At 41.0% G+C, this 26,407-nt stretch overlaps 1 protein-coding gene across 1 annotated transcript in view; it reads left to right on the top strand.

Moving 5' to 3' along the window:
- Window positions 1-19,880: 19,880 nt before the first annotated feature.
- The window catches only part of bcar3 (BCAR3 adaptor protein, NSP family member), a 41,097-nt gene continuing 34,570 nt past the window's right edge, over window positions 19,881-26,407 (top strand). The window contains exon 1 of the mRNA XM_056414018.1: window positions 19,881-20,001. The gene's annotated coding sequence lies outside the window, so the exon portion shown is untranslated. The remainder of the gene's footprint in view (window positions 20,002-26,407) is intronic.

The raw sequence follows: 26,407 nt of genomic DNA, 5'->3' as shown, positions 1-26,407 counted from the left end.
AGAGAAATGTGGTCATGGGAAAAAGCTGAGGTCAAACTAACAGGCAGAGGATGTTGGATTGGACCGGACAGGAAGTAGAACCCCCGAGGGACAAGAGTATATGGGTTCAGTTTTCTGTTTGGGGAACTTGTTCTCTGGTTCAACTGGGAATATGTTTTCTCAGTGCTCACGTCTTTTCTACTCATCAGTGCTGACTTCTTCTCAGTGCTGTCAGCACTGCTGGTAATGTGTACGAGCATGTCCATCCCATTGTAAACAAAGAGGACGTGCGTTACACATGATGGAGGCCTTCGCTTCGGCCAGTCGGTGGCATCCCTACTGAGTCGCCTCTCATGACGACAACCAGTGTTGGTTTTGAGTCCAGAAAAGAAACCCTTATATCCCCAAAGGATATGCAAGACATTTAAAGTTTTCCCTCCCCCCCTCAAGCAAGTAATTTCTAACTCCTTTAAACTGCTTTCCCTCTTCTTCCCTCGAGTCTTCAAATGTGTTAGTTTCTCTGGAAAAGGTTCTGTGATCTTCCACTTGTGGAGGAGCCCTATGGAAATGTTTACAAGATAAACCGCTCACAATATCAGGAGAAAGCCTCAACAGTTTAAAATGGCAAACAGCTGTTCAATAGTCTGTAATAGCCTTCTGAGCAACGACATGGATCATCTGGCTGAAAGATGCCATGAAAGCCCCTGATATCTGTGGGCAGCAGACTGGGCCAGAGGAGGCGTGGCCAGAGGAGGCGTGGCCAAAGGCGGCGTGGCCAGACGAGGCGTGGCCAACACAGGTTTCATTGGCATCTCTTGCTGCACAAGCACCTCAACGAATCCAGTTGTTTGGACTGTAAAACTTAATGGCACATTTTTACGGCACCGGTTTTAGACCCTTTTATCTCTGTGCTATTCCTATTGAAAAAAATAAAAAGGGAAACGAGGCAATTTGGCAGCAGTTAGAGATGACTAAATGTACTTTCTTTTAAACTTCACACAGAGCGCTCACATTTACTGGTTTGTTTAGTACCGAGCGGGTAGAATAGGCAGAAAGGGAAGTTGTTTGATGTATTCGTGATTTCCCTGAATGAAGCTCAGAAGATGCTGTGTGTATCATAAAAATGTCATTACAGATATTCACAACAAGCTTTTTGACTCCAAAAATGCATTTTCAAATATTTGTAATGAAAATTATGAATAGAATCAAAGCAATTGCAGAGATATGCACAAATATAATATTCTAAAATGGCTCACTTCAGTTATTACGAGTAACAATTGTAGATTGCAGATAACCAGAATGTTCTGTCTAGATATCACAAATGCGATTGTGTATATCTGAAATGACAGTAGTGGAGAGAAACATGTCATTGTGGATATCTGAAATGTTATTTTCGACCTGGAATAATTCAATTAAAATATATGCAATATATATCCAGCCTAGCTATTAATGTCAAGTCAGTACCTTTTGCTTTTCAAGTATTTAAAGGTATTGAATTTAGCTTTGACGTACGATCAAAGTTGTAGAAATCTTGAAAGTCAATTCTACTAGTACCAATGTTATGGTGGATATCTTTAATAAACGTTCTGACTATTGAGAATACAATTTGGACTTGCCAGCTAGTATCTGTTATCTATCAAATGTAGCTTTTAGTTTTCAAATCTGCATTAGATTTGATACTCTGCCAGAACATAGTGTGTCTCCAGGAGGTATATTTAAAACATTTATGGTAGAAGTCATCAAGCTTAGAGTCTTTTATTACGTAGCAAAGTAATATAGAAAGTGCTTAATTCAGCTTAATTTGATATTTCTTTCTGGTTATTAGTTAAATATAAAATGATGAACATTATGATACAAAATCACACCTCACCAAAGGATTTTCCCATTATTTACATTGGGTCCTTCTAATCATTGTACAACTGTGGGATGATCCCAACAATCTATTTCAAGCAGTTAATGTGATGATGATAAATTGACAAAGGCAGGGAACTGGAAGTCACGTTGATTAAAGGAAGCTCTAAAAAACAAAAGTAGATCTGTCATTGACTTCTATAGTTGTTTATTGTTCAGCTCTACTGTCGATGATCACCCTTTTAAAGACAGTTTTATCATTCATATACTGTACATCTTCAATAATTAGTTTACCATGCTGACATTGACATCCTGAGTGCAGTGTGAGTGCAGACATGGATGAGGAAAGCAAGCTCTTTGTGATGCCCGGTGCTGTATACAGTAGGTTCATGTGAATAAGCTCATTGCTGTTGGGACAAAGAGGTCGTTCATCCTCCTGAATGACCATCATTCCTCCATTAGGTTAAACTAGTGGAAATAGTGCTTGACACTGTCAGGAGTCCATATACTGTATGAAGGACTCCCCTTCTCTAATCTACATGATAACACACTCATAGATCATATTGATGTGATTGAAAGAGGGGGATGGTGTGTGGCAGTCTCTGACATCACTTAATCTGATTGGGGGGTTTGCTGCATGTGCTTCGTGAACGCCTCTTTGCCTGATAAGATTTTTAGGTCTTTACCAAGACGTGTAACTACACACACGGATACAAACACACATGCATGCATAAAACGTAATGACAGCACAACCCCCAACATGCATGTGTGCTCTACCACTTACTTACACAAAGGACGTTTTTTTTATAGAAATTTGTTTTCGATTAATCCAGAACAATATTATTTATATATATATATTATATCTTTTGTCATGAGGTGCCACGGATGTCTCAGCGAGAGAGGACCCAAATGCCTACATAATTTCTGCAAAACCAATATTTAATTTCCACAAACTAGACAGGACAACAAAACACGGACCAAACGGTACAAAGCCACACTGGGAATCAGACGAACAAGGTTTACATACACAGGCAGGCGGAGGTGATTGGACAACAGGGAACGAGACACAGGTGGACACAATGAGGGCGGGGCCAGCAATCACACAGAAGGAAACAATCAGGACCAGGGCAGACAATCACAGGGAGACAGATGACATAAGGACTTCAAAATAAGACACCAAACAAGACACAAACTCCGGGTCGTGACATCTTTAGGGTGACACAATCTAAAATGAAAATGTTCACTTCTTTGTGTTGTAGTTGTCTGTTTCCATCTTTTAAAGAGAATTACAAAGTTTTGTTTAACCGCATTGTTATTGCATGAAAAGGCTTTAATAGTTGTGAGAGTGGTGTGTATGAATTAAAATAAGATTTGATGATATGAAGATGTAACTTCAGATAATGTGTGTATGTCATCCATTTTTAATACCTCTAGGTGTATTAGCCTACCGTGGGCACTTTTATTAATTCAATGAGCCTAAGTGATTTATGGCAATATCGGGTTTTATAAGATTTTTGCTTCGGTGTGATGAAGAACCTTAATTTATTAGATATTTACTTTCCTTAATTAGCAACAGACATATGGTACACATTAAAAAAAATCCATTAACAGTTTCTGAATTGATTTATTATAAAATAGATTATATTCCAATTTACAGACCAGTGTCTTGATAACAAATTACACATGCACTTAGTTGAGTTCAGAGAGAAATCTATACTATCGTCAGATTCCCAATATTGAAGGATTCGGGTTGGGAACTGGGCAAAAATACTTGATTAGGAAATGTTTTGCTCTGTTTGTTCCTCTTCTTGTCTCTCTCTGCACATATACTGTAGATAGTTGGCCTGCCACCTGAAGACACTGACAGGGTTTTACTAATTGGAGCCAGTTTAAACTGAGCAGATTTTATTGTCCAATTATGTGTATATTTACCAAGATTGATCTTAATATAAAGCTCCATGATTAATATTTCAACACTTTGTCAATATGTATGTTGCTGCTGTTACAGCCCAGTGCTTCTTGGTTAAAATCATTTGTGGTTTTAATTAGCAGTTGGGTTGATAGCAGCTCAAATTACCAGGAACCAATTCCAGTGTTATTGCTGCCCCTTCTGTTTTTATGTTTTGTGGCTGTATCTTGATTGGCAGCAGAGTTTGATTCTCAGTCTCAGTATCAGTATTCTGTTAAGTTGAGACATCATCACCCTTGGGTGTTAGCTAAGTTACAGAGCTGCAGAGCAGCAGAGCTACAGATCTGCATAGCAACAGAGGTACAAAGCTGCAGAGCTACAAAGCTACAGAGCTGCATAGCACCAGAACTACAAAGCTGCAGAGCACCAGAGCTGCAGAGCTGCAGGGCACCAGAGCTACAGAGCTACAGAGCTGCAGAGCTGCAGAGCTACAGAGCTGCAGGGCTACAGAGCTGCATAGCACCAGAGCTACAGAGCTACAGAGCTGCAGAGCTGCAGAGCTACAGAGCTGCACAGCACAAGAGCTGCAGGGCTACAGAGCTGCATAGCACCAGAGCTACAGAGCTGCAGGGCACCAGAGCTACAGAGCTGCAGAGCTACAGAGCACCAGAGCTACATAGCTGCAGAGCTACAGAGCTGCCTGGCAGTGAACAATAAATGTCACATATCGTGTACAGGCACACATGTACTCACACACAGAAAACTACGGGTAGAAGTGGCACTTAACAAATTCACCTTTGTTCAAGTATTGTACATTTAGTACAAAAAACAACGCCCAGATCTTCAGCTATTTTAAATGCGACTTGTTCTTCCATCGGCACACGTTATTTCCTGTTCAAATTCAGAGCAGGAATGGGGGTAAAAAACAGACCCCCAGACTCACATTTTAGAATTGAAACAACAAACACTTCATCTTTTACAGCTATGTGTGCAGTCTACAGTACCATAGCCATTGAACCTATACCACTCACTGAGATTTAATAATGAAGGTTTCACAAGTTGTTGCTTTGGCATCAATTTCTGATTGTGTTTACTTGCTTGGCTTTTTTAATCAGCTAAATTAAATGAATCTTTTCTTCCTCCTTTGTGTTTCAGGTTCCATCTGAAAGTGAGTGTGCCGATCTCGTGTGCATCTCCGTACATGCCTGTGTGTGCGTACATGTGTGACAATGAAGCACCAGTCTATCTCTCGATGGCTGAGCCAGCTGGGACTGCCACAATACTGCCCAGCGCTGGAGCAGGAATATGATGGCGTAGAGGTAATGCATGAACACACCAACAAACATACAACATCTAAAAAGACATTTACAAAAGTACTTTTTCATTAGAACTCATTTATTTGGTGAATAATGGCTGAAAGTTTAGGCTTGCCTCTTGAGGCAGTAGAGTAAACCATACATACCTTGCAAACTGTTTGCAGGTGTTTAGGGTAGATTGTTAAAACAAATGAATCATTTCCACAATAGTTTTGAGACGTTATAAAAGACCGGCAGCCTCTACTCTGTATTTCAAACTGAGTAATTTGGTCAGCTTTGGTGGGAAATTCTCTGGCTTCGAATTCAGCAAAACTGCATTACTCTCAATTTAGAATAATAGACGTGATACCGAAAATCAAGGACAACAAAGCTGGACAACTAGAGGTACGGAATAGACAAAGTTTTAATACCCTTCAATGCACTCCGCCATCAGCCCAGACCGCATCTCCAAAGGGTTTGCACTGGTGCACTTCCACCTTTTTGTTTCGTGTTTGCGCATCAAGAAAATGCCAGGATTGGTTGTTTACGGTGTTTTACCATAAACCAGAACAGGTCTGTCCTTTTTTCAATTCAATTCAGTTTATTTTGTATAGCCCATTATCACAAATTACAAATTTGCCTCAGAGGGCTTTACAATCTGTAAACATACGACATCCCTGTCCCAGGACCTCACATCGGATCAGGAAAAATTCCCCAAAAAATGGAGAAAAAAAACTTTCACAGGGAAAAAAGGGAAAAATCTTCAGTCTCCAACTGTTTGTCATTCAACTACAGCATAACCAGTTGTTCACTATCTATCCTCACAAATAACTACTGGGATAACTCATTGTAGTGCTGAAACGAAGCACAAATTCAGAATTTGCATGAACCGCGTTTCATTGTCTTTATTTGGGAACTCATTTCCAGAACAGCTTCCATGTTTTCCGATCGAGAAAACTGCAGGAAACACAAACAGATCCCAATGATTGTTCACAGTGTATTGTATTGATTCAAGTGGGGGTCAAGGGGGCACCAGTAGAAACATACTTTTAGAAAAATTGTAGTAGATATATTCTGCACTACCAACCGGGTAAAGAGCAGAACTACGTTTTAAACAAGCTGCCGAAACCAACACATGAAGACACAGGCAATACAACTTGAGGCATAGCAGGAAGAATGTCAAAGAAATGGCTCTTTTTTGAGAGTCAGCGCATAAAGCTGTCACTATCTGAATGGCCGGATTGTAAACATGTCTGTTTAAAGGGGGGTTTTAGTAAATGTTGTATAGGAATGCCAACTGTTGTTGTTGTTAAGAGTGTTTCCCACCGCAGCTTAATACAGCAGCCTAATAAAACTTCATCACAGGTCTAATAGACTAGATGCACATGATGGGGGGCCTGTTTTAACATCCAACCATTAGCTAACTTTAATCTGGACATTGCACAGCCATTGGCTAGGAGATGAGATTAATTAGCCAATAAAACATTAATTATTCCAGTACCTCCTACTAATGTATACCCAGAATGCATTGGTGTAATTACTGAGGGCATAATGGGGGAAAAGCTTAAGAAAAATGAGGGGGAAAGGGGAAAGGAGGGAGATACAGAGAACACAAGGTGAAACAAAGTGTTGTTTTAGTCTTGTTTACCATATTAGAGTTTAGATTCAAGTTTCTGTGTGAAATATTCTCTCAAAGTTAGATATGACTTTCTGAGCTTAAATCTACAAATCCAATTAATACTCAGACAACCCTAAACTGTTCATTTAAATTGAGGTTATTAAAGGCAGACTAATATCACGTTCACTCCGTCAAAGTAGATCGTGCACCATTTGATTTAAAGTGTTCAAACTGAAGAGGTAACGGGTAAATGTATGTTTGATGGAGCCGTTTAGCTGCCGAGTAATGGTTCCACTTTTTCATTTTTCACATTTCAGTTTAGGCTATCCATTGTATTACATTCATGGAAATATTTGATTCATAACATAGTTAAATAGTTAAAATGTGGTGAATTACAATGCCTGAGACCAGGTGAGTGTTAAATGTATGAAAATCATCCAGTTTCCCTTAACTGGTAACATGTTTGAATGTTACATTTATAAAATGAACGCTGTCAACTCTAAACAGCTCAAATATCTGCTGCCAACATTGGTTGATCCTAAAGTGTATGTCAAAGAACTTAATACGTGGATGAATTATGTGGCAATATTGATATTTTATCTGCCAGGATTTGCTTCACCTTGTTACTTGTAAATTACAACAAAATACATATCACACAACATTAAGGTAAATAGGTGCCACATTGCACATTTAAAGAAGTTAAAGACATAGAAAGGACGAGTAAATCATGGTTACATGTTTGTTGACTCTGCAGAGATAACATTAAATGAGAAAAGTTGATAAATAAATATTTGAAAGCAATACAGAAGGACTTAGAGCCTCCTGCATGTTGTTCCATTGTAATATTATATTATATATATTTAAAATGTATTCAATGTTTTCCTTAAAATCAATAAAGACTTTTTCACCAGAAATTGACGCATAAAAATTCACCAGTTTCCAATGCAAGACATTAAATATTTGACGGTGAAACATTTTCAGACCTCTTGATCAACATGTCTCTTCCAACGTCGAAACCAAACCTACGACCTTCACGATGGCTGGAGCTGCTGGTGCTGCTCTGACTCCAAAGCATCTCTGCACAGAGTAATTAAGATCAGTTAGCGCATAAGGACCAAGATTCATACTCTAATCCCCGCTGACCATTGTCCCTGCATATTGAGCTCAGCTCAGGGGCTCCGAGACATGCAGGCTGAGTTGTTAAAACAAACTGGTACCAAACTCAGCCAACATCCTCGTATCCGCTTCATGAACGTAAAGTGTCCAAAGGGCATCTCCAAACCTTTTTTTTAGAAGCATTTGTGTTTCAACCTACGAGCTACAACATTTGCAGGTGCACCTCTGACGAGCCAAAGAAACGTTGAGCCAATTTTACATTTAATTCGATTTCACTAGGTAACTTAATGGAATGATGAATGGTCAGCGATCATCTCCAAAACGGCCACATGGTCTGCATACCTGGAGTGAATGTGACCGTCACTAAACTACACAAAGACAATGTTCACGCTCTGTAGAGCTGCAGAACCACGTTTACAGGCTCATTTGATTCATTTTAACATCAGACATTTTGATTTATGTCCCAGATTTATGGTCTGTTCCGCACTGTTTCAACATTCAGTAGGTGTAAAACCAACATTCACAACTGCTCCATCAACTCTCTCTGAAGACTGGTACGAGAGCTCACACTGTTGTTCTGGAGAAGAAAGACAAAAAGAAAACATGTCAAGTTGCTGCTGCACACGGAGGGAGACGAGAACGACAGAGGGAGGGGAGGTCGATTCTGAGATAGATTAGGCTTGTGATATGCCCGCCATTTCTTACACACACACACACACACACACACAGACACACACACTGTCAGCATCATGGCGTGTGCGTTACTCTTGTTAAAATCAGAAGAACTAATGTAGGTTTTTCTTCTTTAAGCCACGAACATGTAATTCTTGAGCTGTCTCGGCACGTTGACCGCAATGAACTTGTGTGTGTGTGTGGGCGTGCATGTGTGCTACTGGCTACTTTGGTATGCAGATATGTGCCCATGGTTGTGGATACATGTGTAATTTCCAACTTGCTGTTTGTGACTAAGAGTGAGTGAAATTTGATTGTGCACTCTTTCTGTGAGAGATTGGCGTGTGTGTGTGTTAGTGTATGTATGTGTGTGTATGTGCGTGTGTGTGTGTGTGTTTTATATTCATGCGTTTGCCCTGTGTAGTCTAAATAAACCTTGTGTTTGTGATGAACTCAGATAATGGTTGTGTTGATGAGAAACCTAAAGAACAACGGTTTGAGCTGGGTGTCATTTACATGTGTGTGTGTGTGTGTGTGTGTGTAGTTACATTACTGTACAAGGTGGAGTTCTGGTTCAAGACTTCGTGGCTATTTGAGGGGTCGTTCACGTTAATACCATGGTGAGGGTTGAAGTGAGGCGAGGTGTGTGTGTGTTTTGTGTGCGTGTGTTTAAGACAATGCTATAATGACAGGAGCAGGATGAGGGGAGGAGACGACACACTTTTGAAAGACAGGAGGTGACCAGTGGTCTCAGCTCTCTTCTGGAGCCACCAAGTGTGTGTTATCTTCTACCAAACACAACAGTGGTTTATTCCCTGTTTAAGGAACTCTGAGTCAGTTGTTAAACTCATATTGTGGATGTTGCATGAATATTTTTTTATGTTAGCAGTGTGTTCAATATCCCTGCTTGATTGTGATTGGCCAGCCAGTGTCATTTAAAGTGTGGTATTGAGACACCTCACACATAGCTGTAGTCAACAGCTCAACCTCTAACACAGGGGTGTCCAACACGCGGCCCGAGGTGTCGTGGGTTTGTCACAGGGTGAGGCTCAAATGCAGAGAGACAGACTGGACTCCAGGTTTGAGTGAAACAAAAAACACTGTACTTCAGAAAAAGGTAAAACATAAAAACTCTGGCTTGAAAGCAACTACAAATATCACTAGGAATCACAATGCGAACAAAGACTGAGAGTGAGACATTGAAACAGCGACACTACGAGACTAAGACAAAGACAACAAATCGACAGGAGAAAAGGAAAAGACACAATATATAGGAGGAAAACACAGGTGTACGGCATGATGCAATCAGGGAGACAGAGGAGTGGCTGAGGGCAGGTGAAGGGAATTAACCAATCAAGACAGAGGAGACAGAGGAGAAACAGAGGAGACACAGGAGAAATGGAACAGGGCATTACAACTGGGGGTTGGTCTGTCCTAATAAGAGCAGCGAGCCTTATGCTGGTTTATTGATCCTACGTGCTTACGTACAGGCTGTGTAACACAACACTGTCAAGCGCAAGCTTGTTCTCATGCAGAAGCTGCCAGAAAAAAACAGGCTTTGTCAAAAAGGGAAGAAGTGGACACGGTAAAAATGGAGGTAAATGAGAAGCCTGTATGCTTGTCGTGTTCACTGCACCTGTCAGTGCCCAAGGAGTATAATATTCAACGCCTATATCAGACTCACCAGGACGAGGGAAATACAAAAACATATGCGATCAGACATGAATGACTCTCCTGCTCATCGGTGCTGCAAATCGATCATTTATTGTGAACGTTTTCAGAATATACTTTTCCTTCTTTACACAAAATAAAAGGAAACTGTTGAGAGGTGTTGTTGGTAGATTATAGATAAAGGATGCAATGTCACTGTAACTGGCACTGCCTGCCTGCGTCCCATACTTCTTTCAGACTAGGGGATTGACCCTGGAAATGTTGTTCTTCATCCAATCTTATGGAAAGATATTCCTAATTCTTTGTGCGTTTTCCAGGAATGTCCAGCACCACGTATCAATTTCCGCTCATTACATGCATTCAGTCTTTTCCAAAATAAAATGTTGTCTTCAACAAAAACTGTAAGGGTCAGGCTGAGGCAACACAACTACTTATTCATCAGTAAAACAAGTATTAGACTCATTGTCATAAGTACGCTGCAATTATCATAACAAAAAAACCATGAATGCTCCCTCGTGTGGCTCAAAGGTGGACTGCACAATCATTTAATAAAAAAAAACAATGGAAGAAATTCATAAATCCACCTGTGGCCCTTCTGTGGGTCCCGACCCAGGCTTTGAGAATGAAAGCACCATCACTTTATATTAACTTTGAGTGTCTGTTTTTGTGTTTTCCAGGACCTGCTCCACCTCTCAGAGTATGACCTCTTGGAGCTCGGAGTCCACAATCACCTCCACCGCCTGCACCTTCTCACCTCTCTGTGCCTCCTCAAGGAGCGAGAGAGGAGGAGAGGTAGTCACACACACACACACACACACACACTCAGACTCACAGTAGACCAAACATTATCTTTCCTTATCTGGTCCATCAGGTTGTTGATTATGGCTCCATGTTTGAGTCTCCATGGAAACTCAAAGTCTTTCTGTCGACTCAGCCTTATTACATCGGGCCCCTCACAGCCAGGTGAGCTGCAGGGAGCCCCAGTGTTGCATGAGCGTTGTTAGGGATTTTAATTTTTTTAAACTACACCGAACGTTATTGTCAACAAAACACAATTCAGCAAGTCTCTACGGTGAAGTGGGCATAGCACAACTAATGCCACTGAATAGAAACACAATTATAAATCAATTAATGATATATTGACTCTTGTGAGTGGTTGTTTGAGAAGCTACACCATGATTTAGGACAGCAGTCAAATTAGTAAACAGTACATGTAATTGCAACCACTGCTTTTAGCTTTAACGGATGTTATAATACAGTGTGACCAGCTACGCAGATGGAATGCAGCGAGGGTCATCACTTTCCCATGCCCCCTTCTTCCAGGCTCGCCGGAATACCGAGAACTTTTAGGCTCGACTGCGACTCAAGTCGTTCACTTTTTGAAGGTGTTGCGGAGGTCAAATGGAGCCGGGTTAACCAGCTCATGAAATATTCTATCTCACTCCTATAACATCTGAACTGTGACGTCATAAGTGAGCCCCAAAAACAAAAACGCTCCTCCAAAAGGACTTTGTTGCCCTTTCTTAAGCACAGCCAAAGGTAGACAGGAAAAGGGGACAGAGAGGGAACGACAGGCAGCAAAGGGGTCTGTCTTTTGTCTTCTCCTCTGGGTACACAGGCAGCGAGACAGAGACAGATAGCATTAGTGTCATGTAAAGACATGCTGATGCCTGGGGGGTCAGGTGGTGGGGAGGGGATAGTCTGGTGGAAGTCAATGCTTTGTCAAAGACACAAACACACACACACACACACACACACAGACACGTGAACACTACCAAAGCTGTCAGTAAATAGGGAGAGGAGTGCTGAGGCCTGCAGTCCCGCTGGGTTTAATCACCTCTAGAAGTGTATGTGTGAATGCATGGAGATGTGTGTCGGTCTGTGCGGGACTGCCTGCTTTGTTGGCCCAGTTTCCCATGCATTATACTGTGAACTCTAGCTGTCGTCTTGGTGACTGCCTGACCCCTGCAGAAGTCCAGTTCATCCCAAGTGGAGAAATTATTTTCGCAAATCTTCTGAAGATAATATGTAGCATTTGACTTGTTGACCCCTGCAGCTGTTCTCGCATCATATTACACGCATAAATAAACCAGGAACAAAATCAAAAGAGGAGTATAGGCAAAATGTGCATTTTGCGACCTAAACAGTGCGTCACATTTTCTTCAATCCGCAATGTGGACAAGTTCTCGTGTCTAACTCGACTGTTTAGAGTCGCTAAAGGAATATTCATCGTAAACCCAGGAGCCTGCTAGCCCATCTGGAATGGAGTGTCTTACAGACCTCAACACATGGTGAGCATAAAACCGTTTCACTTACAGCACCGTGTTTGAAAGAAGTTAAGTTGTGTGCAAATAAAATAAAATGGTGTTGCTTTTTCCTGTCTAGGTCTATGATATTGTTAAGAGGCAATAAAAGTGCTGTAAGTCTAAAATCCGAATTGAAGAAATTAAATGGTAAGAGAAACAGTTTGAAGAATGGCTTCTATAAATATGCACACTGTAAGAGAGATGCAAAGCCTCTAGGGGTTAGGGGTTAGGGTTGTGAAATCAACACTATGGCATGTTTCACTGTAGTGGTTGATGTACTAAAGACACGGATCAGGGCGACCTAAACCTAAAACCATCTGAAATATGAACCAGTTACAGCATACCAACATGCCAGGCTCCAGAAGAACAGAAGCCAACAATGTTCTGATGTCATATATAGATTTTATAAACAAGCCAAACTTGTATGTTGGTGGTGATCAATGAGTCAGGGGATCACAAGCTACTTGGACAGCCATGAATGTATGTACTACATTTCCATTGTCGTCTGTATATTTAACACAAACAATACCCTGCAATGGGCTGACATTCAAAGAGTCACATGGTTTTGTCTCAAAGAGAAGAAATGATAAACTACCGTGAGCATTAAAGGTGGAAGCACTTCAATCGACAAACAGAAATGAGAAATCACATTGATCTGTGATTGACAAGGACAGCAATTGATGCTCTCCAAAGGCATATAAAAAACATGAGATGAGGACTTCACAGGAAAGCATGCACGGTCACATTCCTGAGATCTCTGTGTGGCCGCTAGTGTCGCCCCAACCTGCAGTTTGAGCTCCGCCGCCGAGGTGAAACAGCCTCTATAGTTGAAATCACTCAGTCACCAGCTACTGTGGTATTATCTGTCTGCCTGGCAGCCTGCCAACCCTATCATTACCACAAAGGCCAGATTTGTTCAGCTAATGGTATCCTTCACACACATGCAAACACACACACGCAAACACGCACGCACACAACCACACACACACATGCAGCATCCTCCAATAATGTTAACTCAACAGTCATCCCAGATCAGAGCATTCCAGTGAGAGCCCCTTCAGGATGAAACCCGTGCATATATACTCACACACAGCGTCCTGGCACATATTGATTTCATCATATTTATATTCATTGGCTACAGTATGGGAGTACGTGGACAGAATATGTGTATTTGTGTGTGCGTGTGCCAAGAAGTTGCCTCGTTGGCAGGACTTAAAATGAAGTAGAGATGCTGCAATTAGAACAATTAGAGAGTGAAATGGAAGGCTTCAGAATAACACATGCTCATATTTCACATATTTGAGGCATTTTAGTTTCAGCTTAGTTACAGTTGTTACTGATGCTGTTCTGTGGATACTAATTAACTCCATAGTTGTGTTCTTGTCTGTAATCCTATGTTGAAAATCGTGCAATAAGGTCTGGTTATTGCATTGATGCTAAACTGCAGTTTGCTGCGCAATTAAAATGAAAACATTTTATTCTGTAATCTCGCCAGAAGTTAACAAATGCCGATGAAACCAATAGTGTTTAATATCACCTGGGTATATTTATGGGTGATTCTCACCAGCACGGTCATGTACAGTCAGCCATCATTCAGGTGAAGAAATTAGAAGTATAACAGCGCACGGTTTTGTGTACTTTTATCATGTCTGTCGTGTTGTCTGTGTTGATTGTAATGGGTGTCGTGATGAATGCCTCTCACTGCAAACCAAGTCTACCTACGGGTACAAATAAAGTAACCTGAACCTGAACCTGATTTTAACAACCGTGCACAATAGCATACACATCTAGCATGGATGGTTTTATCTAATCACACACCTGGTTCTGCATCAAATTTATCTTTTTCTGCACACCTAACAGGTCAGAGTTGTTTGTTCAGACTCCTCCCTCGCAACATTCCAGATTATAATATTTCCTATTATTTCTTAAAATTACGGAAACAGAGGTTATTAGTCAATATTTGAATAGGCAATGAAATTATTAGTTGTAAAGGCATCACCAAATTTAAAAACAGCATGGCAAAGATGCTTTTAAAGGGAATGGAAATAGAAACCGTATGTGTTTAGCTGTTAAGCATGTGCTACTGTTATTACCTTCGCATTGAAAATGCGGAAGGTTATGTTTTGATCGCCGTGTATTTATTTATTTATTTATTTGTATGCGTGTTATTCGCAAAACTCAAAAAGTATTGAACCAAATCGCATGAAATTTGGTGGGATGATTGGTTATTATCCGGGGACCATTTGATTAGATTTTGGGATCAATCGGGTCAAAGGTCAAGGTCAAGGTCATGGAAAGGTCAACATCTATTTTTTACCATAGCACGATACATTTTTGTCCAATTGGCATGCAACTAATGCCAAAATGTTCATAATTCAATGCCCAATCTTGTGATATGCGAAGGTATGCGCTCTACCGAGTGCCCATTCTAGTTTGCTATTGTATTCATATTTTACTTAAATAGTGGATGCAGTTTAATAATTTATAAAAGGAATTATTATTTATTCTTTTTCCGGCTGACTGTCAGACTAGACAATAAAAGAAAGTTATATTGCATTAATTCACTGGCTTTAACCCTGAGCCAGGACATACAGATACACACAGTATAAGTAGTATTAAGATGTTTATAAATATATATATTTATTATTTATTCATTAAAAATGTATCAGAATCGGTATAGGAAGTGAAGTAAATGCTATCAGAGCACCCCTACTTATCAAATACTTCTATTGTTGCACTTTTTCCAGTGTGTGCACTCGGTGAGCTCCACCAGCTGTTTTGTCCAAAGGGTCCGATGTGTTGTGTCCCTTCCTGAACTATATGAGCGGAGGAAGTGAGTAAGACGCCATGCTGAACAGGGCTTGACACAAGTTTGACATTGTGCCTATATGTGTCTGAGAGAAAGAGAGAGAGCCAGCAGGTGTTCATGCAGACAGTTTGTTTGCTTGCTTGTTTGTTTCCCTGGTGGACAGTGCAGTTGTCATGGGGAGAAAATACTTAAAGGGGTTTTTGTTTGCAGCAGCGTTGACACTTACACACATGTACTAGTGAGCTGTTGAAAAATGACCCGCAGCAGCTCTTTGCAAATGGACCACTGCTTACATCACACTGGCAATATCTATAAAAACAAAATAAACCTGAATTGAGAATGCAGAGATTTTAAAACCCAACACCTTTGCGTTTTAGATCATTTATGTTGTTTCCTACCGAAGAGTGCAGGCTGCACCGGGGTAATCGCTCTTGTAAAGGTTGTAAAGTCATCAACATGACCGAGAGGTAATACGAAGTGTTCTATAAACATGTTCCTCTGTCTGTCTGCGTGTGTCAGTAACACCACGGTTATCTCTCCTATGTCAAAACAGGGATGATCCAGTTCCCAGAATTAGGCTGATCCAAGATAGGAACAACCCAAAAGCAGAAATACTTCAAGAAAAGTAAAGCTGAGTCATTGGTTGCCAGTCTTTCTACATGTGGCTACAATATGGTGAATAGCAACTGACTGTAATCACTGACTCTGCATTGTACTGGAGTACTGGTGTATTTTGTTTATAATAATAAACAATTACATTTAATTAAATGTATTTAGTATAGCCTCAAATCCCAAATTGGCCTCTAAAGACAACTACCCTCAGTTTCCAGTTTATTAGGTACACCTAGCGTACTAATGTTGTATAATACAACAGCCCTGCTATGAATCTTAACTGTGTGAAGGTTATAATGTTCAGTTGTTGAGAGAAGATTAAACAGTGTGATCATTTTGGAGGAGCGTCATGTAGTCCGGTTTTGGTGATTTGAGTTATACAGTGAGCGGTTTCTGTTATTCAGCTCACCTTCGCTAAAGAAATGGGGTTAGACTGCACCTAATAAACTGGCAACTGAGTGTGTATGCAGGCAATCAAAAGAAGTTTCAGTGACTTTTCGTTAGTCATGCAGGTTTGTTCCTTCCCTGTTCCTATAACAGAACCGAGTAAACGTTGCAATAACGTAGAAACAGTCAGTAAAGTCGTGTCCAACACAATCGTTCTGCTCCTCCCAAAAATAAAACAGTCGTTAAAAATTAAATGACGAAACAGACAGTTATTTTGGTACAATATATCATAAATATACAGTATAAATGGGACTTTGTACTGTGTGTGAGCTTTTGTTCACGGTTCCTTTAAAATACGTTAAAGTCATGAAGTGACTAAAAGCCCAGTTGCTCTAGGCCACTGCATGTTGCAACTTTACCGATTCATATGACGCAGAAACTGCCATGAATCATGAGTGTTGCTCCTGTGAAATTATGCAGCATTCATTGTGAGGTTCAACTGTCAACTTTGTCTTTCTTTAGAAAACATGAACGCATGAGTCAGAAAAATGTGCAATCTCATTCCACCCGAACAGATTCGGGAAGATTAATTTTTTTATCGTTAGAGCCGGAGGCTGCAACCACAGGAATGAGAAACATTGAACTATTTACACTTCACACTTTTCTGATCAGAAACACTCGCATGGCAACACAAGCGTGTGTGCACACAGATCTATAAAGGCAACAGGGAGTGAGCGGGGAGGATGAAATCGTGATGAGAATGTTCCTCCCACAGATCGTATCTTAATACTGAGGACTGACAGGAAAACAACACATCTCCACAGAAAGGAACCGAAATGAAAGCGAAACAATATTTTTTTGCTGATATCACAGCTTATAATAAAACGGTTTACTTAAATACAATTATGTGCAGGTGGGCTCTCAAGAAGGTGGGGAAACCAAACCTATCTATTTCATGGTTTGAGACACACTGATGCCCTGAGGTGGAGTGGTGGTCAGTGTTTGGAAATGGCTGACTCAGCGAGGCGCTGTGCCAACGCGCTGCGCTGCCTCAGTGCCGAAGCAGGGCTCGGCCTGAGGGACTCACATTAGCAGGAGGTGCGGCACATGGCTGTAATGATGTGGCACTCTTCAAACTAATTTTGAAAAAAGCAGTAAAGTAATTGTTTTCATCTTTAGACTTTTCTTAAGTTGGAGATCAAGGCCTTATATTGTAGGCTTCCTGTGCAGTGCAATTAGTCTGTAGACTGCATAACACGTCTAAAAATACTGCGTTAAGTAGAGGAAATGGCCCGCTTCATCACAATGAGACATCCTGCTCTGCCCTTTCAGGTATGATCATATACATCTAATGGCTATAGCATGATCCCACAGCAAAATAACTCTAACACAGAGGACCAAACAAACAACAACAATCTACACATGTTCATCCCAAAATGAAGCTGAATCTGACAATGAGCATATAAGCGTAGAACCAGAACCTATGTGAGAACAATGAGCGTCGGCCACAGAGCATCAGTCTATGGGGTGAATCAGATTATTATAACACGAGGATGAGGATGTACCTGCTTTCATAGAAGATTTGTTCATTTGGCAAACAACTTGATAAGATCCTGCATCACAAGGACACATATGAGTCAAGGATTATAGTTCTGCTCAGCCGCCGCGACTGCCCCCCCTCCCCCCCCCACTGATGCCCCTATGTTGTATAGATTCAGGAGATGATTACAGATTACCCTGCATGACTCACTGTACACCTTCCTGGAAATACCACCCTGACACACACAGACATTCACAGGCCTGTGTGAAATAGCACCGAGATTTACTCGGGGGGGGGAAATATGAATCGTCCCTCTATCTGTCCCGGAGTCCAGGAGCAACCTCTAAGCTCGGCTTTGATGTTTCCCCCGCTCAAAGTGCTGCTGCTTATTGTGAACAGGTAGAAAACACATTACTGTAATGATTTGATCTCCATCACCTCATGCCTCAGGACATTTATATTGCATGGAGTTTATTGACCACATGTGTTGAGGTTCGTAAGGAGTATGACTTTGAGATGTTTTATCCATTTCATATCCAGTGACTCTGCCTCCTCTTGGTGTCTAGTTTTAGTTTGTGGACTTCTTCTGTCCTGTATATGGTGAAAAGGAAATCTGCTTAAATTTCATTTAAAAATAGTCTTAGTTGTCCCCACCCTTTTTTGCTCATGACCAATTGAAGTGTACTTTCCCCACTCAATTCATTGTGCTCAAATCCTTTTAAGTACGCAATGCTGTACTTCACAAAAATAACTGATAAAAGATATCAGAATCAGAAGTGTTTATTGCCGAGTACGTTGAACATACGAGGAATTCGACTCGGTGAAAGGTCATAGAATACAAATAAATAAGTATAATAACAACAATAAACATGCAAAATAATACACATTATTTAGGTGGCATGATTCTGTTTTTTATTATTTGCAACCCCTTAGATTCTTTAATGACCCCTTGGAGTCCCGACTTCCTGTCATAGAAACCAGTGGCCATGCACTGGCATAAGAAATTTGGTAAAAAAGTGTTTAACACCCCCCATGTACAAGTTGTGGCTCATGACATTTTACTCTGTGACAGTGAGGCAGGAAGTAGGAGTGGCCTGACAATCAAACAGATGGAAAACATTTCTACTAACAGTTTCAGCCCTCATGCACTTAATCTTCACTAATGGCTCAAATATCAAAAGGCCGACATGTTTTGTGGCAGCATCTCTCCGTGTGTGTCAGTCCGATGTGGGACATCTGATCATCTCGGCCTTCACAGCGGCAGGAAGGGCTCCTTGTATTGTCTGAAAGTAAACACAAAAACGTGCACACACATGCACGTGTCTGGGTGTTTTCAACTCTAGACAATACAGAGGAGGAGGACAAAGACAGGAGAGAGTGTTGACTTGGGGTCCAGTCAACACACACACACACACACATACACACACACACACTCAGCATGACCTCATACCTGATACAATGACATAAGTAGAGCTCTGTTACATGTTTATACTTCATTAGATGATGTTTGATCGCTTCCACCAATGTTCCCTCCGTATTTGAAAGTGTTGATATAAGAACACGTAAGTCCATTTTAAACCATGATGCTGAGCTGATTTATGTTTCACTTAATTCTTAGTGAAGCAGTTAAACTCCACGAGTCTCGAGTGCACCACAGCCATACAAAAGATCGGGGGGTGGGGGGGGGGGGTTGGTAGGTAGGTAAATCCCCTCTCTGCATTTACCAACATTCAGTCACATCTAAATCTTCTCTAAGTACCAGAGCAGTTGGTGGTGTTGGAGGAAGAGGTCCCAAACAAAAAGCATGAAATATGAGGCTGAGGAGGAGGAGGGAGGAGGAGGAGGAGGAGGAGGAGGAGGAGGAGGTCGGAGTGGAGGGCAGAGAGAGTTTTGTTCAGGGGTTAGGGGGTGGTTGGGGAGGTAGGGGGCAAGAGACAACTCGGCTAAAACAGAAAGAAAGAAAACTCCTCCCAAGCACAGTGGGGGAAGAGGAGGGGCTGGGTGCTCGCAAATCACTCCCCAGTGAGAGAAAGAGGAGGGCAGGGCTTCTGATTGTGCAGCGCTACTTGTTGTTGCCTGTCTGAAGGAGCGTGAGTGTGTCGTCTTCCAGTCGGTCAGCCAGTTCAGCCCCTCAAGTCATTCAAACAAACTGTGACATGGGATCATTTCGATAGAAGTACATACATCTAAGAAATTACGAAGAGCAAAGGTCGGGAGCCGCAGGTCACATTGACAGGTAGGAATGAAAGTCTGTGTTCATGCGAGCGTGCGTCAGTATACAGTAGATGTGTGGAGGAATGTGTGGAGACAGTTATCTTAATGGTAATCTTTCCCGTTGGATGGAATTCCATTCGCCTCAGTTTTTCTGACTTCTCATTATCTAAGCTACAAGTTAGAAATAGAAAATGCTACTTTGGTCCTTCTCCTTCTGCGGTGGATGCATGTTTCACCACATTCCCATGCCTCCTCTTCGCCTCTCAGCGGGCCCTTTCTCCATCCCCTTTGGTTGGATTGTTTACAGCTCGCAAGTGAGTTAGATGGTTTGCTCAGGGACTTTTTGAGCAAAGGGTCGCCTTCCCAAGACACTGGGTGTGACTGTGGTTCTTGGGTTTGCGGTGCTAACTGTGGAAACCCCAGCAGGAAGTAATTACATGAAATATGACCGATAAGATCAAGAGCCTTCGTCAAGGTGTTTGCTTGTTTATTTATTTTCGAGTAAGTTTGGGATTGCACCTTTTAAGGTTTTTGGTTAAGGAAACAGCTTTTCATAGAAGTTTATTTCTCTCAGTCAAACATTGATTTGATAAATTATACCACTGAAAATAACATGTATTGTACTGTATGACCTAAAACCAAACAGTCAATGTGAGGCTCTTATCAAATGGCTCCTTGCTCAAGTAACACTTTGACAGGTTCAATGTGTGAGCTTTCAGTTTTTTTTTTTTTAATGGTTTATTTAATAAGGGACAGTGCACATTGATAAAAAACATTGCAGTAAATGTGCCAGAGTTAGCCAAGAGGCTATTTTTCATCTGTATGAGAACACATCTTAAAACAGCAAGCCACCCACGGGATGATGACAGAGGCCAACATATGTTTGTGTGTGTGTGTGTGTGTGTTGTGTTACTTGCCCCAGTGGGATGAGGTTGTTGGTATTCTAGCCAGCCGTCAACACTATGTGATTCGTAGTCTTCACAAAGCTAGACAACTTCACAACTGCAGGGGTTGAAAAGTTAAAAAACATTTTTTCAAGACCATGATGTGATGATCATTTTGGTATAATTAACTTTAGCACTTTGAAACATTACTGCATTTCAGAGGAGAACGTTGTATTTATATGAAGTATACGATAAGAACGTAGTGGAGCCAGCCAGCTGTTCAAAAGTCAAATCAAATCAATGTACCGGCACCTCTAATCTATTCTGTCTAATCCATACAAAAACCAAAGATGTCAACATGACAATTACTGGTTTAACAACGAAGTTAAGTGCTGGAACTATTTCTTAGCCGGGCCATTGACTTCCTAGAGTCCTGTCATCACCTGCTGGTCCGAGCTTTATATTTAGCATTCAGACAAAAGAGTGGTGTTGATCTTCTCATCTCACTGTCTGCAAGAAAGCAAATACGCATCTAGAAGTTACAGATTAAAGACATTTAGGATATTAGGTGTGAAATGTAACGGATTACTTCTACATGATACTATTGTTGTTTTAACTTAATTATGGAACAAAATTCTTCTCCCACCACTGACTGACTCAGCTGACTGCTGACTGACTGACTCTGATGATCAGCTGACTACATAAACAGTCACTCTGTCCGTCTCTGCCACTATAGACATGTGAAATAAGCCCACACGGAGGGTAGGTGGCGTGTGTTTGTGGGAGAGATTCTGAAGTAACAAATGGCAGCTATCGTGGCTGTGGGATTTAATAAAAGCCTCATTAATATGTTGCACACATACTTCACACACACACACACACACACACTGGTGGGCCCACGCACAGAAGAGCGCAGTAGGACACCTCTCTCTCTTTCTAACAAAGGCTGCTCTAAACAGCGGTCATGTGACAGTTGTTCCCATTGTTCACTTCTGGCCAGGGGTGGTTTTGCTAATGCACTGATGTATGTGTGTGTGTGTGTGTGTGTGTGTGTGTGTGTGTGTGTGTGTGTGTGTATGCGTGTGTGTGTGTGGCGGAGCAGGAAGACACTTTCAGTCCGCCAGAGGAAACCCCTTATTCAACAAACATGTTGGTGTTGGTGTTCTCCTCCTTACTGTGTGTATGTAGGAGACCAGTAATGCAACATGTGACAGTCGCTGTTTTACCTCCATTTTATTGAGCAAGTATATTATTCCTGAGAGTGCATTTTGTATTATGTAAACCATGTTTTTAAAACCGCCACTTTAGTGGATTAACAGCAAAGCCTACTTCCTACTCACTCATGTGCATGGTGGGCTAGAGAGACAGGAAACATTATATTACATTTAATTAAACAGGAAACTGTGTGTCTTCAAACATGTGAGACTGAATTATAGATATAATTAGGTTTCTAGTGGAAAGGAAGCATAGGATATACTTGTTTTATTGGCAGCAATCCTTTCTTTTGAGCTGTCGGCCGTCTAAATGTTTATACCGCCACTTCCTCTTCCTGTTAATCAGTGCTACTTTCCCACCCAAGGCCTTGTGTATATTTGTGGGAGTGTGTGCTTGCGTTCCCAATCCAAGGTTTTCACTGCTGTTGGTGACACAGCAAATCTCTCTTCAGAATATTTTGTCTCGAGTACCATGGTCAAGGAAAATACTTTGGATTAGTTTCCAGGTGTCCATTAGTGGAGTAACTGATGGTTTCTCTGAGTATTTTGACACTGTATATTCCCCCAATGTTCTTCTCTATGAAGCCTGGTTCCAGAGCTCTTGAGTTGCTGACCACTGGAGCCTAATAAACCTGCCAATATTTCGACAAATATAAGCTATATAGAGATATATTATAATGTGTATGTCAGTAAATGACAAAAAGCTGTAGATCCTGTCTCTGGTAGGCTATAGTCCAGATCTGTTCAGGTGATACAGCGAGAAAGTATTAAAGAAAGGCCACAAAGATGACATCAAAGCAGCTATGATGGGTTTTTGTTGGTCAATTTACAAAAATACCTGATCATTATGATCATTATGACACACTTTAAGTGATCTGTTCCTTGCAGCTGCTACGTCTCTGCTGTTTGACTGAAGATTGCATTGGCGCAGCATATGTCACTACTCGTCGGTTAGGACAAGAAACAATCCGGCCCGACAGATATCAATGGAAACAAACACAATGTCCATGCGGTTATCAGGTGACCCGTCGTCTCCCTCAGCATAGAATCAAGATAGCCTGTGGAATAATGAAATAATGTCTTTTAATTATATTTCTGCAGATCTCGAGTCAGTTTTTCTGTTGCAAATTTAAAAGGCATCGTCATTGTAATAAACTGTAGTTAGTTAGTTAGTTAGTTAGTTCAGATTACAATTAACAGTGCAGGCATCTGATTTTCAAGCTATTTAACGGTTGCTTCTTATACATACAAATTAAAATAGAAATTCTCCTGTTTTATGTTCCCATGGCTTGTACCTTTGATTTTTTAACTTTGACTTTTCAAGATTCAAATTTTAAAAGTGCTTTGACCAAGACTTGGTTAAAGCAGGAAGCGTGAGTTTTGCTTCCCGAAACCCTGGGCGCCAAAATAACTTTGCAACGCTATATCAGTACTTCTCAAACATATTTCCAGTCAAGAGTTCAACTGCTATCCTAAATCATTTTGGAAGGTTGTTTACATTAAACTGTATGTAACCATTGCAACAAGAGTCATGCTTCACGCCGGGTTACCAGTTAATTCACTGTAGAAACTAAACTAAACATTGCAAACAAACTATAAACTGAGTTTCAATGAAAATAACTTATCTTTGTATTCCTTGGTAAATGGTAGACTTAGTAAAGGAAATGTCAGAGCTCCCTCTTTCTCTCTTACTGTGTGTGTGTGTGTGTGTGTGTGTGTGTGTGTGTGTGTGTGTGTGTGTGTGTGTGTGTGTGTGTGTGTGATGCGCGGCGCTTAACAGCTGTAGGGAGGAAAGGATGATACAGGGAGACAGAAAGAGGAGAATAAAAAGAGCAAAGTCTATTATTACGAGAGGTGGAAGGACAAAGGATAGAATGAAGTTGACAAAATGAGGAGGCAAAAGAAGAGCTGACATCATGATGCACTGACAGAAGGAGGGAGGGGATGTCTGTGTGGAGGAGAGTAAGATGGGGTGGCGGGCACTAAAGATTGAGAAATAAAGGGAAAGATAGATAAAAGTGAAATAGTGTAGAGGGAGTAGATGAGTAAGATGCAGAGAGAAAAGGTTGAAGGAGAACAGCAAGAATGTCACACCTCCACTCGAAGTGGAAATTGCTTCCTTTAGCTCTTAGCATGAATAATTTATTCATAAGATTAATCAACAAAGTATTCATGTCCGTAAGTGCTGTCTGTCTGTGTTTTCACTTTGTGGATGAGGGTGTGTGTCTGGCAGATGGTCAGGGCCACACACACACACACACACACACACAGAGCTGACCATCCTTGAGGGTCTTATAATAGGTCCTCCTCCTCCTGTAGTCGTTCTGCCCCTCAGAGGAATCCACACTCTGACCCAGCATGCCTTAGCAGGACTTTTACAGTGTGTGTGTGTGTGTGTGTGTGTTTGTGTGTGCGTGCGTGCGTGTGTGTATTCACTTTACTCGTCAGGCTAAAGAGTCTTGAGCTGGACAGCTGTTCCTTTCCCAAAACCTCTATTTGCATTTTAATTGACATTCATCATCACAAGCTGGTGACTCTGTGACCTCCTGCTGGAGTTGGGTTTAGTTCCACTTTATATTCTAGGTTTACTGTCTTCACTAAGCTCCAAAGCTTTTGGATCTTTTGTGTATTATATTTATATCTCCTTGATGTTTTTTTTATTCATCTACAAAACAGAGGCTTGTATCAAACTGAGGTAGCAGGGCTCTGAATGTAATCTGCTGCTTTGGCCAGTTGAAATGAATAACGTTACCAGCAGCTGTCGTTAATCAATTTATTGTAAGTAACTGGCCAAAGTAAACCCTGATTGGTTAATGTGCTCTCTGTCTCTCGGTAAAAGGTTGTTTGTAAGAGTTACAAAAGCACTCTGAAAACACACGTAGACAGACCAGAGTTATGGTCCTTTTCTTGTAAAACAGTGTCATACGATAGACTGAACCTGGTCATTTTTTTTCACCTGAATCAATAACCCTCCCCCGCCTCCCGCCTTTTTTCATTTTCATTTTGACCCGATTCAAATGTTCCTGTTCCCTTTATATTATTATATTTATTTTTTTTTTTTGGTTCAATTTGACGCCAGCAATTAAAATTAAAAAAAATTATTAAATATATTGTTTTTTTTTCCAAGAGAAGCACTTATGTTTGTTTGTTGACTACCGAAAGAATGTTCCACAAAAAATACAATGGGGTCAAAAAAAATTTAAAGTCGGGGGAGGGTGTTATTGATTCGAGGAAAAAATGACTAGGCAACACAAGGGTTAAAGAAAAGATATCATTTAACTGATTGAATTAAAAACTATTAAACCCCAATCCTGCCCCCTGCAACAAGCATCTTATCATGCTGGTGTTTTGCATATCTTATACATGACATATGTATATGGTTTAGATGTAGAAGTTCATCTTAAAAAGCGCTTCCCACCGAGTTTGCTCACTACACAATACTATTCCACCGTAGGAAGTAGTCCCAACATATTAGGAAATGTGCCTTTTTCTTTCTAACTGGCAGCTAGATGAAACGATCAATATCCCCCCTCTTCATTTTGTGCTGAGCTACCTTCATGACATACTTTAGCACAGAGGAAGCAGGGGAGACCACCAACCTGGCTTTATGAAAGGGAACCTCTTCGATAGGCAAAGTGGTTCTTTCTTACACATCGCATGTTTGTAATAGCCAGCTATATAACCAGGAAACAAAGACACTTTGGTTCTTGTATCTATTGGCTAGCTTGCTAACTAACAAGAAAATAAGTGTCGACTTTAAGCAAGAAAGCAGACAAGCATACTAAAATCAACATGTCATGAGTATTCCTGTCAGTTTCATTCCTTCAAGTCATGTTCCTCTTCGTCCTCACGTGACCGGCTGGTTACAGTCCTGTATCGCTACGCTGAGCCCATTTACAGGTTGGCTTGTCTCTCCTTACTTGACCCGCTTTATCATGCTGCATTGAGATATAGCTCAAACCATCGGAGTCATCACTGCACATTGTACAATCTGGTCGGATGGTCCTCATTTGCTAAGTAGGCTACAAGACAATGCTAGGCAGGTTATCCCCGTGCATAAGCGCTACATTTGTAGCCTACTTATGTGCAATAATTGTCACGGCCAATTATTAGTCTATTTTGTTTTGGCCCTCTTGAACGATGTTCTTACAACAATGTGCAACTGTCATTCATTCCTGTTGCCTTTGTGTCTATACTGTATAGATTACACACTGTATGTCTATTTAAACTCTTCTGTTGATGCATGGACTTTAATTTGACTTTTGAATGCAGTGGTTTGGTTTTGCTTCAACTTAGAAATCGGAATGAACTCAGCGTTTGACTTTGCTGC

The sequence above is a fragment of the Pseudoliparis swirei genome, chromosome 5 (assembly GCF_029220125.1).
Source record: "Pseudoliparis swirei isolate HS2019 ecotype Mariana Trench chromosome 5, NWPU_hadal_v1, whole genome shotgun sequence".
NCBI lineage: Eukaryota > Metazoa > Chordata > Actinopteri > Perciformes > Liparidae > Pseudoliparis > Pseudoliparis swirei.
The sequence above is the reverse complement of the archived record's forward strand: the minus strand, read 5'-3'. Positions and strand labels throughout refer to the sequence as shown.